Genomic DNA, 15020 nt, shown 5'->3' on the forward strand with positions numbered 1-15020 from the left:
CTTTGCCTTACTCTGACATAAATGGAAGTTGTGAGGCATAAGATGGTCTGAAAACCAATGTGTGACTTTGACCTTGGACATAAACCTGATTCTCCCTGTGCTTGAAGAACAGTTTCCTCATCTATAAAGTGGGAATAATAAGCATCACAGGATGCTTAGGTCAGCGCAATGCCTGGCACATACGAAGCACAATGTTACTTGACCTATTCTCTGCCCCTTTTCATCTCTTCTTCCATAAATGCTTAACTGGTAATAAGATACCCAGAATTAGCACCCATTAAAATGTACTGCCACCTTTTTATTTCTAAACAAACAGTCATTATATATGAGGTCCCACATAGCCAGTGCTCTGCTTGGTGCCCTTCAAATGAGATCCGTTTATTTTAAGTCCTTTTACTATCCACCACTATCGTGTTTGTGCATTTCACCTCACTTGAAGCTCTGAAGTTCTAGGACATCCCCAGGAAATTCACTTGGGATCAAACTCGAAGGGAACCGTGGGTCACCTCCTGGAAGTCTGCCTTAATTCAGGAAAATCACAGAGAGTGCATCTGCTAAAGCTACGTGAGCTAGGAATGGTGCTCAAGGTGGTTTTAGTTCAAGCCAGAGGCACTAAAACCCTACCACTGTAGTTCACGAACACCTATTGGAAGGAAGGTGTACTGCACCTTGGCTACCTGGGAAGAGGCAGAATCATGCAATCCTAAATTTTCTACACTCCCCAAACCAACTTTGAATCTTCCAAGGGAAGTGAGTGCCAGGACTACCTCACTCCTTTTTCGCCTGTATCCCTACCGTCTGTGCCACCTCTTCTGCATGTCCTCCGATCTCTCAAAGTCACTCTCACCCTCAAGAAGCAGACAAGGGTATGGAATGACAAAACAGCCACTAAGTGCACAAGCCAGAATGAGGAGTAATTTGAGGATATTTTCTGTTGTCAGACCAAGCAGTCCACCAGGCAATGGATATGTTTCTCCTAGGCTAAAACAACTCAGTTAGAAACACAGTCAAAGTAATCGCACCTACCATTTTAATCCAGTTCCTTCAGTCATTCAAACAATCAAATTATCTCAGTTGTGGCGAAATCTAACTGATGTTATAGCAATTAAGCCTTAAACACCTTTCTCAATCAGTCATAGAAACTGGGACTCGGTATTCCCCTCAGTAGTTAAACCTTTAAAGCCTAATTTTTGGCTTTAAACAACACTAAAATAAGGGGCCAGTGATAAATGTGTCTTATTTCTGGTTCAGCCCGACTACATGCCTAACCAGGTAAATTGCTTGGCACCACTATCCCCAGCTCAAAAAACAAAACAAAAACACATGTTGTTAAAATATTAAGGACAGAATAATTATGATAATTGAGATAATAACAATGAACTTGATTCTCCCTCTGCTTTGAGGAATAGCTATACATCAACCACTGCTTTCCCACCCAGTGGGCAATGGCTAACTTATAAACTTGGCCACACCAGCTTCAGTTATCAGACCTCAATTTCTGCTTTAAGAATAGACAAAAATCAGATCCAATAATAAGTACAAGTGTTAAGGGAGAAATCAATGTTTGCTAATGCTTTCAGATCTTGATTGAAAACTGCCTAGGGGAGAACATTTTTTAATAATTATGTTTGCATTCTGTTCACATAAATTCACTCAATTTTCAATGTGGTTGAGGTTCGGCTCTCTCTGAAGTTGTTTCTATTACATTCTACCTTGAGAAAAATCTTGTGGAAGCACGTTTAAGGTGTTGTTTTGTTATTATTACTTTTTCTTTTTGCAAAGCAGGTTTTGAGAAATTCCTCTTTCCTAGAAGATAAAAATTTGTAACTGAACAGTAGTTGACAGCATCCTATTAAAACTGTATGCCTTGTCTTCAGACAAGGTAGATGTAGGGAGCTGCAGCTGACATCCCTGAAATCGGGGACAGACCACAAAATGAAAGCACAGGTAGATGTGGGCAGGGACTGTTATAATAAACTCAGCCAACTGTCCAATTCATAATTTTTTTAAAGAACCAAATCTTACTAAATGCCAATGGAGCTTTCATTTCAAATCATTTGTTTAATTTCATGTGCAAATTATTGAGATGCGCTTGTTTCCAAACTATTGAAATAGATTTTGGAGCCATGTTGTTTGAAGTGACTGCAGTGCAGGAACATCTCTTTTCAATTAGCTCTGAAACCTCTTTCAACAGTCTTTCATAAATAGGCCGACATCAATGGCAGGCTCGGATTCAGTGTGGATCTCTAATGGAAATGCACGATGGGCCTTGCGCCATGCCTGCAGGGGCAAACATCTTCCATTTCAGACAGATCCAATGAGAAGTTTCGCCAGCTATTCTGGGTCTCTCACTTTTTGGTCTCAGGTTTAGCTCATCGCTAATCAATGCCTGTGCTTTTTAATTACACTGTACAGTCAGTAATGATTTGTCACTCATTGAACCTGGGCGGTCTTCTGAGCTATACAGATGTAAACAACTGCAAAGACAAGGTAACCTTAACTGCTAGGACTCCACACTGGAAAAGAGAGACATTTCCCTGAGAAAAAGCAATGCTGAGTTTGGAAGAAAGGAAAGAAAGGTAATGCCCTTACATTTAAGTTGCACCAAACACTAGAGGCCTATCTTTTCACCGTCCAGAATCCTGGACCGGAAATGCCTGCCCATTAAAGGGTTTATATAACTCTTATATCTCCTTATCAGTGACCTGGGTGATTCTGGACACTCAATAGATATTAATCGATTGATAGAAGCAAGTCTTCTTTTCTTATCTTTTTTTTTATATTGACATTTCCCTCTGGTAGTTAGAAGAGAAATTCTGAAAATGAAATGACTTTATGCTCCAATAACTAGGAATGCAATGCTGCATATGGTGCTTGAGACTAAAAATATTATTTTTCAATAGATGACTAGTTATCTCACAATCTGAGGTGATAGTCAATATATTTATCATTGGTATAATATGGACAATAATCAATAAGGACAAATACTTAACCAATCAGAATGAATGCCATTTCAGCCCTGCCCAGAAAACAGATCAGTGATGCTAAGCAAAAAAGAAAAAACAAAACAAAACAAAAATCTTTGCAAATACAAAGCAATATCACCAGAGTAGCACAGTCCCATCCCAGTGCTGATGAATCCGTCTCAATAGCCAGGCCCAGCAGGTGCAATTTTTTTTTTTTTTTTTTTTGTGGTACGCGGGCCTCTCACTGTTGTGGCTTCTCCTGTTGCGGGGTACAGGCTCTGGACACACAGGCCCAGCGGCCATGGCTCACGAGCCTAGCCACTCCGCGACATGTGGGATCTTCCTGGACCGGGGCACGAACCCGTGTCCCTGCATTGGCAGGCGGACTCTCAACCACTGCGCCACCAGGGAAGCCCAGCAGATGCATCTTTTTTAAAAATAAATTTATTTATTTATTTTTGGCTGTGTTTACGTTGCTGTGTGTGGGCTTTCTCTAGTTGCAGCGAGCGGGGGCTACTCTTCATTGCGGTGTGCAGGCTTCTCATTGCAGTGGCTTCTCTTGTTGTGGAGCACAGGCTCTAGGTGCGCGGGCTTCAGGAGTTGTGGCATGCAGGCTCTAGAGCGCAGGCTCAGTAGTTGTGGCACACGGGCTTAGTTGCTCCACGGCATGTGGGATCTTCCCATACCAGGGATCGAACCCGTGTCCCTTGCATTAGCAGGCGGATTCTTATCCACTGCGCCACCAGGGAAGCCCGCAGGTGCATTTTTTAAAAGCTTCATATGTAAGTTTGATATGCACTCCTACTTTGTTAATTTGGGCTCTAAACAATAGATTTTATGTGCTTATGCCTGAATTATTCATTGGGAGAACTATGAAATATGACTTTGTAAATGCTTATTCACCTAGTTCCCAATGACTTTTAGTCACTAAGTAAATATAAATGTTTTGAATGGCTGCTTACTTTGCACCATACACTGAGCTGGCTCTTTACCCAAAATTCACCATCTTCCAAAAGAACCTGTATCATGTAATAAATTTCCTTTTTTGTTTTGTGGAAAACTTTAAAGACTACTTGGAGGTTTCAGAAATCCTGGTTTTAATTAAAGTGATATTCATTATGTAGTTCAGATGCTAATATTCTAAATAATAATACATATTTACATTAAAGCTAAAATTGTTAAGCAAAACAATGCCTAATTTGTTGGCTTGTAACTGTTCTGGGGTCTAGAGCTTGTTGATGTTCTATTCCTACTTGAAGAATTTAACTGCTCACTTATTCTGAAAGCCTTGTCAAACAAACTGATGTTAGGTTGGTCTTTACTAAAGCTACTGGGATATCTGCCTCGTTGGAAAATGTGTTGATTTTTCCCCTGTTTAATAAAAGCAAGCTAAATATTAAAAAAAGAAGAAAGGGAGGAGGAGGGGGAGGGGAGGGGGAGGGGGAGGGGGAGAACCTGTATCATGTAATAAATTTCCTTTTTTGTTTTTTGAGTTTTGTGTTTTTTTGTAACATTTCTTCCCTGTGACTCATTTATCTTGTAACTGGAAGTTTGTACCTTTTAATTTCCTTCACCTATTTCTTTCATCCCCCCACACTCTCCCCTCTGGCAACTACCTGCTTGTTGTCTGTATCTATAGGTCTGTTTCTGTTTTGTTATGTTTGTTCATTTGTTGTATTTTGTAGGTTCCACATAAAAGTGAAATCATACTGTATTTGTCTTTCTCTGACTTATATCACTTAGTATAATACCTTCTAGGTACTATGTTGTCACAAATAGCAATATTTCATGATTTCTTATGGCTAAGTAATATACTATTGTGTGTGTGTGTGTGTGTGTCTATATATATATATATATATATATAGACACACACACACACACACACACCACATCATCTTTATCCATTCATCTGTTGATGGATTCTTAAGTTGTTTCCATATCTTAGCAATTATAAATAATGCTGCTATGAACATTGGGGTTCATGTATCTTTTTGAATTAGTGTTTTCATTTTCTTCTGATAAATACCCAGGAGTGGAATTTCTGGATCATATGGTGGTTCTATTTTTAATTCTCTGAGGACTCTCCATACTATTTTCCATTGTGGCTGCACCAATTTACAATCCCACCAACAGTTCACAAGGATTCCCTTTTCTACAGATTATCACCAACACTTGTCGTTTGTTGTCCTTTTGATAATAGCCATTCTAACCAGTGTGAGGTGATATTTCATTGTGGTTTTTTTTTATTTTGGGGGTACAGTTGCTTTACAATGTTGTGTTAGTTTATGCTGTACAGTGAAGTGAATCAGCTATATGTATACGTATAGCCCCTCTTTTTTGGATTTCCTTCCCATTTAGGTCACCACAGATTTCACTGTGGTTTTGATTTGCATTTCCCTGATGATGTTGAGCATCCTTCCATGTGCCTGTTGGCCATGTGTGTGTCTTCTTTGGAAAAGTGTTTATTCAGGTCCTCTGCCCATCTTTTTAAATTAATCTTCTTTAATCAGATTGGTTTCTTTTTTTGATATTGAGTGTATGAATTATTTGTATATTTTGGATATTAACCCCTTATCAGATAAATGGTTTGCAAGTATCTCTTCCCATTTGGTAGGCAGCCTTTTCATTTTGTTGATAGTTTCCTTCTCTGTGCAAAAGCTTTTTAGTTTGATGTAGTCCCATTTGTTATTTTCACTTTTGTTTCCCTTGCCTGAGGAGACAGAGCCAAAAAAATACTGCTAAGACTGATGTCAAAGATGTTCCTCATTCTTTAAAAAAGAAATCAAATATATTTAATTATTGCAATATAGTACACCTGGATTTGAATTACTACAATTATAAAACCTATAGAATTTCTAAGGCAATTAAATGTGATATTTGGCTAAAATGTCCACCAGGTAAAAACAGCAAAGGGTGACGCAGTGCTGAATTAATGATACAGAAGCCTCTGGAATTTATAACCCTACAATGTCTTGATGTTATAATATAAAATTTTTGACATGGAATCAAACTTATAATCTAATGGAATTTCTGAAGATAGTGGCCTTTCCCAAATTAAAAAATCCAGCAAAATACAACAATTCTGGGCTTCCCTGGTGGCGCAGTGGTTGAGAATCCACCTGCTAATGCAGGGGACACGGATTCGAGCCCTCGTCCGGGAAGATCCCATATGCCGCGGAGCGAGTAAGCCCATGCGCCACAACTACTGAGCCTGCGTGTCTGGAGCCTGTGCTCCACAACAGGAGAGGCCGCGACAGTGAGAGGCCCACGCACTGCGATGAAGAGTGGCCCCCGCTTGCCACAACTAGAGAAAGCCCTCGCACAGAAACGAAGACCCAACACAGCAGAAATAAATATAAAGTAAATAAATTAATTAAAAAAAATACAATTCTTATTTAATCCCCTTAAAAATGCCTTATGTGATTTTTTTCAAATGTAAGGGCAGTTGTGCTTGTAAAACAGGCAGCAGTAGAAGTGATCTGGAATTAACGGTTTTAACCAAGTTTAACTTGAAGAAATTTACCAATTGAATGTCACTTATTCTTTTAATTGAATCAAAATTTAGATCCAAAGGCTGTGTGTAATCAGCATATCAATTAGCTAAAATTATGCCTCTGAATGACGGTAGCTAACAGGTGCACAGGGCAGTTTCCTCCCAAAAGATATTTAAAAATATGTCCCACTTTTCCCAAAGCCATTGTTGCTTTCTATTGGGCTTTTTGTTCTTTGCATATTTCAAAGAAAGTTACAAAATGAGCTGATTTCCACATACAGTTTGGCCCCCTTATCATCAAGTTCTCCCACTAAGGCCTTTGAAGTACTGCTTCAGGAGCTCTGGACATTAGTCAGTCCTCTCTAGAGCAAATTAATGATACTAGCTGGGGCATGCCTGGACATCAGTTTCCTTATCTGCAAAATGAGAGTTGCAAACTGAATGATTTCTAATATTCCTTCCAGTTTTATGTCTCTTCAGCCTCAAAATGAGCGAGTGCTCAGTATAATTAACTGACAGAAATCAGTTTTTAAATAGCCTCATTAAATCGTTAAACTGAGGCACATTATTTCTTAGATTGGAGGAGTGTTACAGCCATGGGAAAGTGTATGAGTCAACGATTGCTTTTCTAATACTGCATAACAAACCAATCCCAAAATCAGTGGCTTAAACAATTATTTACTCTCTCACTCACATGTCTGCGGTTGGCTGGGACAGCTCTGCCTCAGCCTGTGACAGATGAGAAGGTTGGGGCAACTCTGCTCTGTGTGTCCCATTCTGAGGTCCAAGTTGAAGGGTAGCAAATACCCAGAGCATGTTCTATTGATGTAGAAGTTGGGAAGCTCCCAAAGGGGGCAGGTGGAAAGACAAATGCCCCCTAAGACCTCAGTTCAAAACTAGTTGATTGTCACTTCCATCTTCTCCCATGAATCAAAGTGGTCCACGGCCAAGCTTAACATGAATAAAGAAGAGAGGCAGACTTCTTCCACTGACGTGGGAAGTGGGGAAGGGAGTAAGTACTTACGAAAAAAATTCTAATCTTCCACAATGCACAATGACAGACAGCCCAAAGAGGAAGGAACTCATGGATGCGATTTTCTAGGTGACTTAATTCAGGGGATAATTATCATTCACTTACTCAACAAATATCTTGGAGAACCTTCTATGTGCAAGGCAGTATTCTAGGAACAATAATACTTGCTGGTAAATTAGATATGGAAGATACAGAAAAATAAAGAAGGAAAGCAGATAACTCCTAGGTTTCCAGCTTGTGTTAGCTGGATGATGGTATCAACTGCTGAAATAGGGAAGGCTTGTGGAGAAGCAGGTGTGGGGTGGGGATTCACAGGGCTTGTTTTGGATTTGACATGTGCGCTGGTCTTTGCACTTTACAGTGTGCTTTCACATACATCTTGTCCCGTCAATTTTTATCTTGACAAGATAGGATAGGTAATAAGCTGTTTTAATTTCCTATTGCTGCCTTACCAAATTAGCACAAATTCAGCAGCTTAAAACAGCACAAATTTATTATGTCGCAATTTCCTTGGGTCAGGAGTCCCAGTACAAGTTAGCTGGGTCCTCTGCTCACGTCACACAGGCGGAAATCGAGCTGCACATCCTCATCTGAGGTTTGAGGTTCTCTTCCAAGCTCACTGATTGTTGCAACATTCATTTCCTTGCAAGTGTAGGGCTGAAGTCTTTGTCTTGTTGCCCATTAGTCAGCATCACTTCCAGCTTTTAGAAGCCACTTGTCCCCACAGATCACAACATAGCTGTTTGCTTTCTTCCTTCAAGACAGCAGAAACCTATCTCTCTGACGTATTCTCACACCAGCTAAGAAAACTCTGCAGGACTTCCCTGGTGGTGCAGTGGTTAAGAATTCGCCTGCGAATGCTGGGGACACAGGTTCGATCCCTGGTCTGGGAAGATCCCATATGCCGCGGAGCAACCAAGCCCGTGTACTACAACTACTGAGCCTGTGCTCTAGGGTCCGTGTGCTGCAGCTACTGAGCCAATGTGCTGCAACTACTGAAGCCCGTGTGCCTAGAGCCCGTGCTCTGCAACAAGAGAAGCCACCAAAATAAGAAGCCCCCGCACCACAACGAAGAGTAGCTCCCGCTCGCCACAACTAGAGAAAGCCCGTGCACAGCAACGAAGACCCAACACAACCAAAAATAAATAAAATTAAAGAAAAAAAAAGAGAAAACTCTGCTTTTAAAGGACATGTGATTAGATTGGGTTCACCCAGTAATCTCCGTATTTTAAGCTCAACTGATTTGAGACTTTCATTCCATCTGCAAAATTCCCTTCACAGCAGTACCTAGATTTGTGTTTGATTAAAGAAGCAGAGGACAGGAATCTTGAGAGGACCATCTGAGAATTCTGTCTACTACATAAACGCACTTTGCAGAAGACAAAACGGAACCTTGGTTGAATCAACCACCATCAAAAAGCCTGTCCAGTGCTGAGGCTTCTATCTGACCTTGATCTTGTGATTCAGTCCAGGGCTCCTTTTCCCACGTCCAGCCTTCTCCCTTCCTCCAGGAACATTTCTTGCAACATAATGATCACTTCCTCCCCTTGAAGCCCTAAACTACAAACAAGACAGCACCCTACAAAAATATAATTCCATTATTTTTTACATCCTCATGTGTTATAATACCTCATACGGCACTTAAGCACTTGCTATAGGAATTAGCCTAAGCAGGGAGTTTTGTTCTGTATATTTAGAGAATCATGGCTGTGTGTACATTTGATGTTAGCAGTTACTATGGAAAGTTTTCACAACCATAAAAAAGACCAGCACGCTGTTAAACCAGCATATTAAACTGGTACTGACGTTAATAACATTATGTTAAGAAAAGGAGTTCCATTATCAATAGCTCCTGAGAAACACTGAATTAAACAAAATTAATATAGCAATGCAAGAGCTTTTAAGGAATTTAACATATTAATATATGTTATGGAGGAACAAAAGGGAGATATAATATGCTAACTTGATACAGAGCACTTTTCTATCAAGCATCTCAGGGTGCCAGCACTCCACAAAACACTAAGTTAGGTGAGACCCTGCCACTCCCTTTCCACTCATCACAGTCAAAAAGTTCCCCTGACATCTCTAGCTTTTGTGGTCATGTTGGAGGTAGGACAGGTAAGCCCATCCTACCCTAAGGAGCTCTCTGTTCTCAAAATGACCAGTAACAAGGCATTGTAGCCTGTCTGATGGTGTCCAGTAATAGATGTGCCTTAAAGAACCAAAGAGAAAATGCATCAAAACTGAAACTCTTGTTTTAGACCTTACCAAATACATCTGGGAATGAATCTGGACGGAACATAAGGTATAAAATGTGTCCTTTGCATGAAGGAGGAAAGAATATATTGGAAGGAACAAAAAAGGCCTCTAGCACAGACATAAATTTTCACATCAGGGGACCTGAGAGGGATATCAAAGTGAATACTAAATTCATCCAGGATAAGTAACCTAAAAGACCTAGACATCAAATCTGACATCAGTCCCCAAAACTTGGTGATTAATCTATGGCTGGACATAAGAAAGATGACATGCCTAACTCATACCATGCTTGCTGGTTTCCAAAGAGTTTAAAGGAAACCTGGGAATACAACACAGGTGACCCCAAATGTACACTAAATACTGGGCAACTCTTTTCATTTGGATTTTCAAATTAAGAGACATAATCATAACTTTATTTTCCTTGATCCAAACGGAAGAACTGAGAAAAACAACGAAAAAGACAACTTATTCCTTAAGTGGTTAATATTTCTCCAAGCATCTACACCTTTCTCCGGTGCTCTTTCAGCTTCTTGTTTGTCATCAAGAAACATTGCTGATGGCCTGTTGTAGGCTCTACAGAGAAGAAACCCCACAGACCCATGTAAGACTTGCTGGAGCTCATGGCAAAGGCTCAATCACTGCAAAATTATCACCAAATGGCCAACTCACTCCTGCTGCCAATGGACAGAGCGGCATGTCCTACTGCTTACACACCCATCCTGGGAGCTTTGATTAGACCAACACAGAGAACGTAAACCTCTTAATTACTAAAACCTAACAAGTAGGAACTCTGTAGTGAGGGAAGTGGGGTTAGTTGAGCTGAGCTGAGTTTTCTTTAGGTCAGAACACGTGCTTGTGCTAGCCCGTTTCCTTTTCCACATTTCCCCCCATTCTTCAGCTCCTGTACAAAGGGGCCATCACCTTTCTCCCCAGAGCTCAGTTATTTCACTGTTCAGGGGAGACACTAAACACCAACAACTTAAACAAACATCTCTTGTGTTCTGAGCACTCTTTCCACCAAACACACTGTGATCAACCTGGAGATAGTTACCTTGAAAATATCAGCTCTAGAAGTGAGCACAGAAAAAGTGCCCTCTCATAGTTTCAAAGAAAAAGATCAAGGAAGTAGTATATTAATGTTCAGGAAGGTAACCATACTCTCTGATATGCTCCTAGTAGGAAGTTGCCCTGATCAGAAGCTCTGTATCTTTGGTTTTACAGTTATCTATGTATTCAGTGAGCATTTTATCAAGTGTTTACCATGTACAAATACTACCCTAGAAGCTGGAAATGCAGTGGTAAAGTCCAACATACCCACATGAAGTTCAGTTTAGTGGAGAAACAGATGAGCCCTTACAATATCGATTTATTGCAGTTATAATAGTAACTCAAAGTGCTACGAGATCATGGAGGCCAGATTTAGACCAGAGGAAGGAAGGCACGGTCCACGCAGACAAAGGAGGGGATATCTGAGCTGGGTTTGGAAGGGTCAGTAGGAGCACAAACTCATCTATTTATTTTTAGTTAGTTGGTTACTGCCCACCTTGCTCCACAAAGAATTTAAAGAAATTTTCAAAGACGTATACAACTCCAAAAGATTACAAATGCAAAATAAGTTTTTGTTTTTTTAAAAAAGTTGGGTGGGAGAGAGTAAACAGAAAAGAGTGGGGGAACCAGTGGGCCTAGGAGTGAAGTTAAATGCACGCTATTTGATGTCTACATGTTTGTGAGATGAGGACCACAAGTTTGGTTCCAAGCCTTGCAGTCAAAAAGGAGAAGTCATAGATCAGGCATCAAACAGAGAGAAGAAATAAAAATAAGAGCCAACATGTCTCAGGTTAAGCATTTGCAAAACAATAAGTAAAAGGTAAATGAGTACTTTCCAGAGGTTTGAAGCGAAGGTTGGGTGTAGAAAATGAGAACAGGTGAAGCTGCTAAGGTAGTCGTGTCTGAGCACAGAGATGAGTTTATGCCAAATTAAATGAGGCTTTCAGAGGGATAGACATGGACAGATTTTTTTATTTTAGGAGCCTGGGCAGTTATCCAGGTGAGAGTTGATGAGGACTTTCAGGTAATGGCCGTAGAGCTGTATAAAAGGGAATGAATTCAGAGAGTCCTGAGTCGAGATGGTGTACTAGGAGGATGCAGAATTCACCTCTCCTCACAACTAGAGCACCTACCAGGCACCAGTGGGGGACCATGGACACCTAAGGGGATGGGAGGAACCTCCAGCAACCAGGTAGGATGTGGGGCATGCGGGGAGTGAAGGGGGAGGAGAAGTGGAGGCGGGATGGGACTGGTGCCCCTGAGGGGTGGCTGGGGGGAGGGAAGGGATCCCACGCCCAAAGGGGGAAATTGGGGAACCACTGGGAGGGCAGAGGATCAAAAGGGAGCGTGGCCAGGTTTCCCCTGCCCACTTGGGGCCCCGGGAACCTGCTGAGATCCCGGGCCTGATCCTCTGCCCACCTAGGCCCCCTCCAGCCACGTGGGTCCTGAGGGAGCGGGAGGGAGGGAAGGGGGAGCAAAAGTAAAGGCCGGACCTCCAGGATGGCACCCCTGAGGGGTGGCTGGGGGAGGGGAGGAGTTCCTACACCCAGCGGGTCCCACCCACCGTTAGGGGTCCAGCAGCGATGGGGGAGACCCTGGGGGAGATGGTGGGGGAGGGGCATGAAGGAACGGAAGGAAACGCGGCCAGTGCCTTCCCCGTCCACTTAGGCATCGGGGAGCCTGCTGGTCTCCCAGGCCTAATCCTCTGTCCTTGGAGCCTCTCTCCTGCCGCACAGAGCCCAAGCCCCGCCCCTACACCCCAACCCAGGGCCCCACCTCTACCATCGGAGACCCCCTCCAACGTGCTGGGCCTAAACCCCACCCAAACACCCTCACTCACGGCCCTACCTCCAAACCCCAGAACTCCACACTCCAGAGGCCCTGCTTTCCACCTGTGGCCTCGCCCCTTCTGCAGGTCCTAAGCAGGGGCCCCGCCCCACACTCAAACGTCACCACCCCAGCCGCCTAGGTCCTGCCCCACCCTAAACCCCATCCCTGCCTAAGTTCCACCCCTGCCTAAACTCTGCCCCCATAGCCAAGGCTTTTTTATTTTTTTTAATTTTTATTTTTTCCTCTTTTGGATTGGGGTTCTGTTCTACCTTGTTGATTCATTATTGTTGATTCCTTTATATTTTTATTTTTCCTAATAACTCTTTTATTTTTATAATTTTATTTTATTCTTCATACTTTGTTATTGTTCTCTCCTTCTCGCTTGTTCCCCCCCTTTTTTTCTTTTTCTTTTTTCTGTTTTGGTTTTATTTTACCTTGTTGCAGTTGTTTCAATTATAGTTTTTTTTTCTAATATATTTTTTATCTCTCTAATTTTATTTTGTTTTTTATTTTTTGATATTTTACTGCTCTGTTTTTTCTTTCTTTCTTCCCATTTTTTTTTTCTTTAACTGCACCATGAAGTTTGGGGGATCTTGGTTCCCAGGCCGGAGGTAGGGCCTAAGCTCCTGTGGTGGGAGCTCCGAGTTCAACCCGCTGGTCTAACAGAGAACCTCAGACCTCAGGGAATATCAATCAGAGTGAGGCCTCCCAGAGGTCCTCATCTCAGCAACAAGACCCAGCTCTGTCAAACTGCCTGCAAACTCCAGTGTTGGATGTCTCAGGCCAAACAACCAGTAAGACAGGAATACAGCACCCCCGTCCAAAAAAAAATGGAACAACAAAAAAATATGTTACAGATGAAGGAGCAAGGTAAAAACCTACAAGACCAAATAAATGAAGACGAAATAGGCAACCTACCTGAAAAAGAATTCAGAGTAATGATAGTAACAATGATCCAAAATCTCGGAAACACAGTGGAGAAAATACAAGAAAAAATTAACAAGGACCAAGAAGAACTAAAGAGCAAACAAACAATGAAGAACAATGAAGAACAACACAACACAACACATTACTGAAATTAAAAATATTCTAGAAGAAATCAATAACAGAATAACTGAGGCAGAAGAACGTATAAGTGAGCTGGAAGATAAAATGGTGGAAATAACTACCAGGGAGCAGAATAAAGAAAAAAAGAATGAAAAGAATTGAGGACAGCCTCAGAGACCTCTGGGACAACATTAAATGCACCAACATTCAAATTATAGGGCTCCCAGAAGAATAAGAGAAAAAGAAAGTGTCTGAGAAAATATTTGAAGAGGTTATAGTCGAAAACTCCCCTAACATGGGAAAGGAAATAGTCAATCAAGTCCAGGAAGCACAGAGAGTACCATACAGGAAAAACCGAAAGAGAAACACACCAAGACACATATTAATCAACCTATCACAAATTTAAAACAAAGAAAAAATATTTAAAGCAGTAAGGGAAAAGCAACAAATACCATACAAGGGAATCCCCATAAGGTTAACAGCTGATTTTTCAGCACAAACTCTGAGAGCCAAAAGGGAGCGGCAGGACATGTTTAAAATGATGAAAGGGAAAAAACTATAACCAAGAGTTACTCTACCCAGCAAGGATCTCATTCAGATTCTACCCAAATTAAAACCTTTACAGATAAGCAAAAGATAAAAGAATTCAGCACCACCAAACCAGCTTTACAACAACTGCTAAACGAACTTCTCTAGGCAGGAAACACAAGAGAAGGAAAAGACCTTTAAAAACAAACCCAAAACAATTAAGAAAATGGTAATAGGTACATACATGTCAATAATTACCTTAAATGTAAATGGATTAAATGCTCCAACCAAAAGACACAGTCTGGCTGAATGAATACAAAAACAAGACCCATTCATACACTGTCTACAAGAGACTCACTTCAGACCTAGGGACATATACAGACTGAAAGTGGGATGGAAAAAGATATTCCATGCAAATGGAAATCAAAAGAAAGCTGGGGTAGCAATTCTCATATCAGACAAAATAGACTTTAAAATAAAGATTATTACAAGAGACAAAGAAGGACACTACATAATGATCAAGGGATCAATCCAAGAAGAAGATATAACAATTGTAAATATTTATGCACCCAACATAGGGGCACCTCAATACATAAGGAAAATGCTAACAGCCATAAAAGCAGAAATTGACAGTAACACAATCATAGTAGGGGACTTTAATGCCTCACTTTCACCAATAAACAGATCATCCAAAATGAAAATAAATAAGGAAACACAGCTTTAAATGACATTAAACAAGATGGACTTAATTAATATTTATAAGACATTCCATCCAAAAACAACAGAATACACTTTCATCTCAAGTGCTCATGGAACA

The sequence above is a fragment of the Tursiops truncatus genome, chromosome 10, assembly GCF_011762595.2.
Source record: "Tursiops truncatus isolate mTurTru1 chromosome 10, mTurTru1.mat.Y, whole genome shotgun sequence".
NCBI lineage: Eukaryota > Metazoa > Chordata > Mammalia > Artiodactyla > Delphinidae > Tursiops > Tursiops truncatus.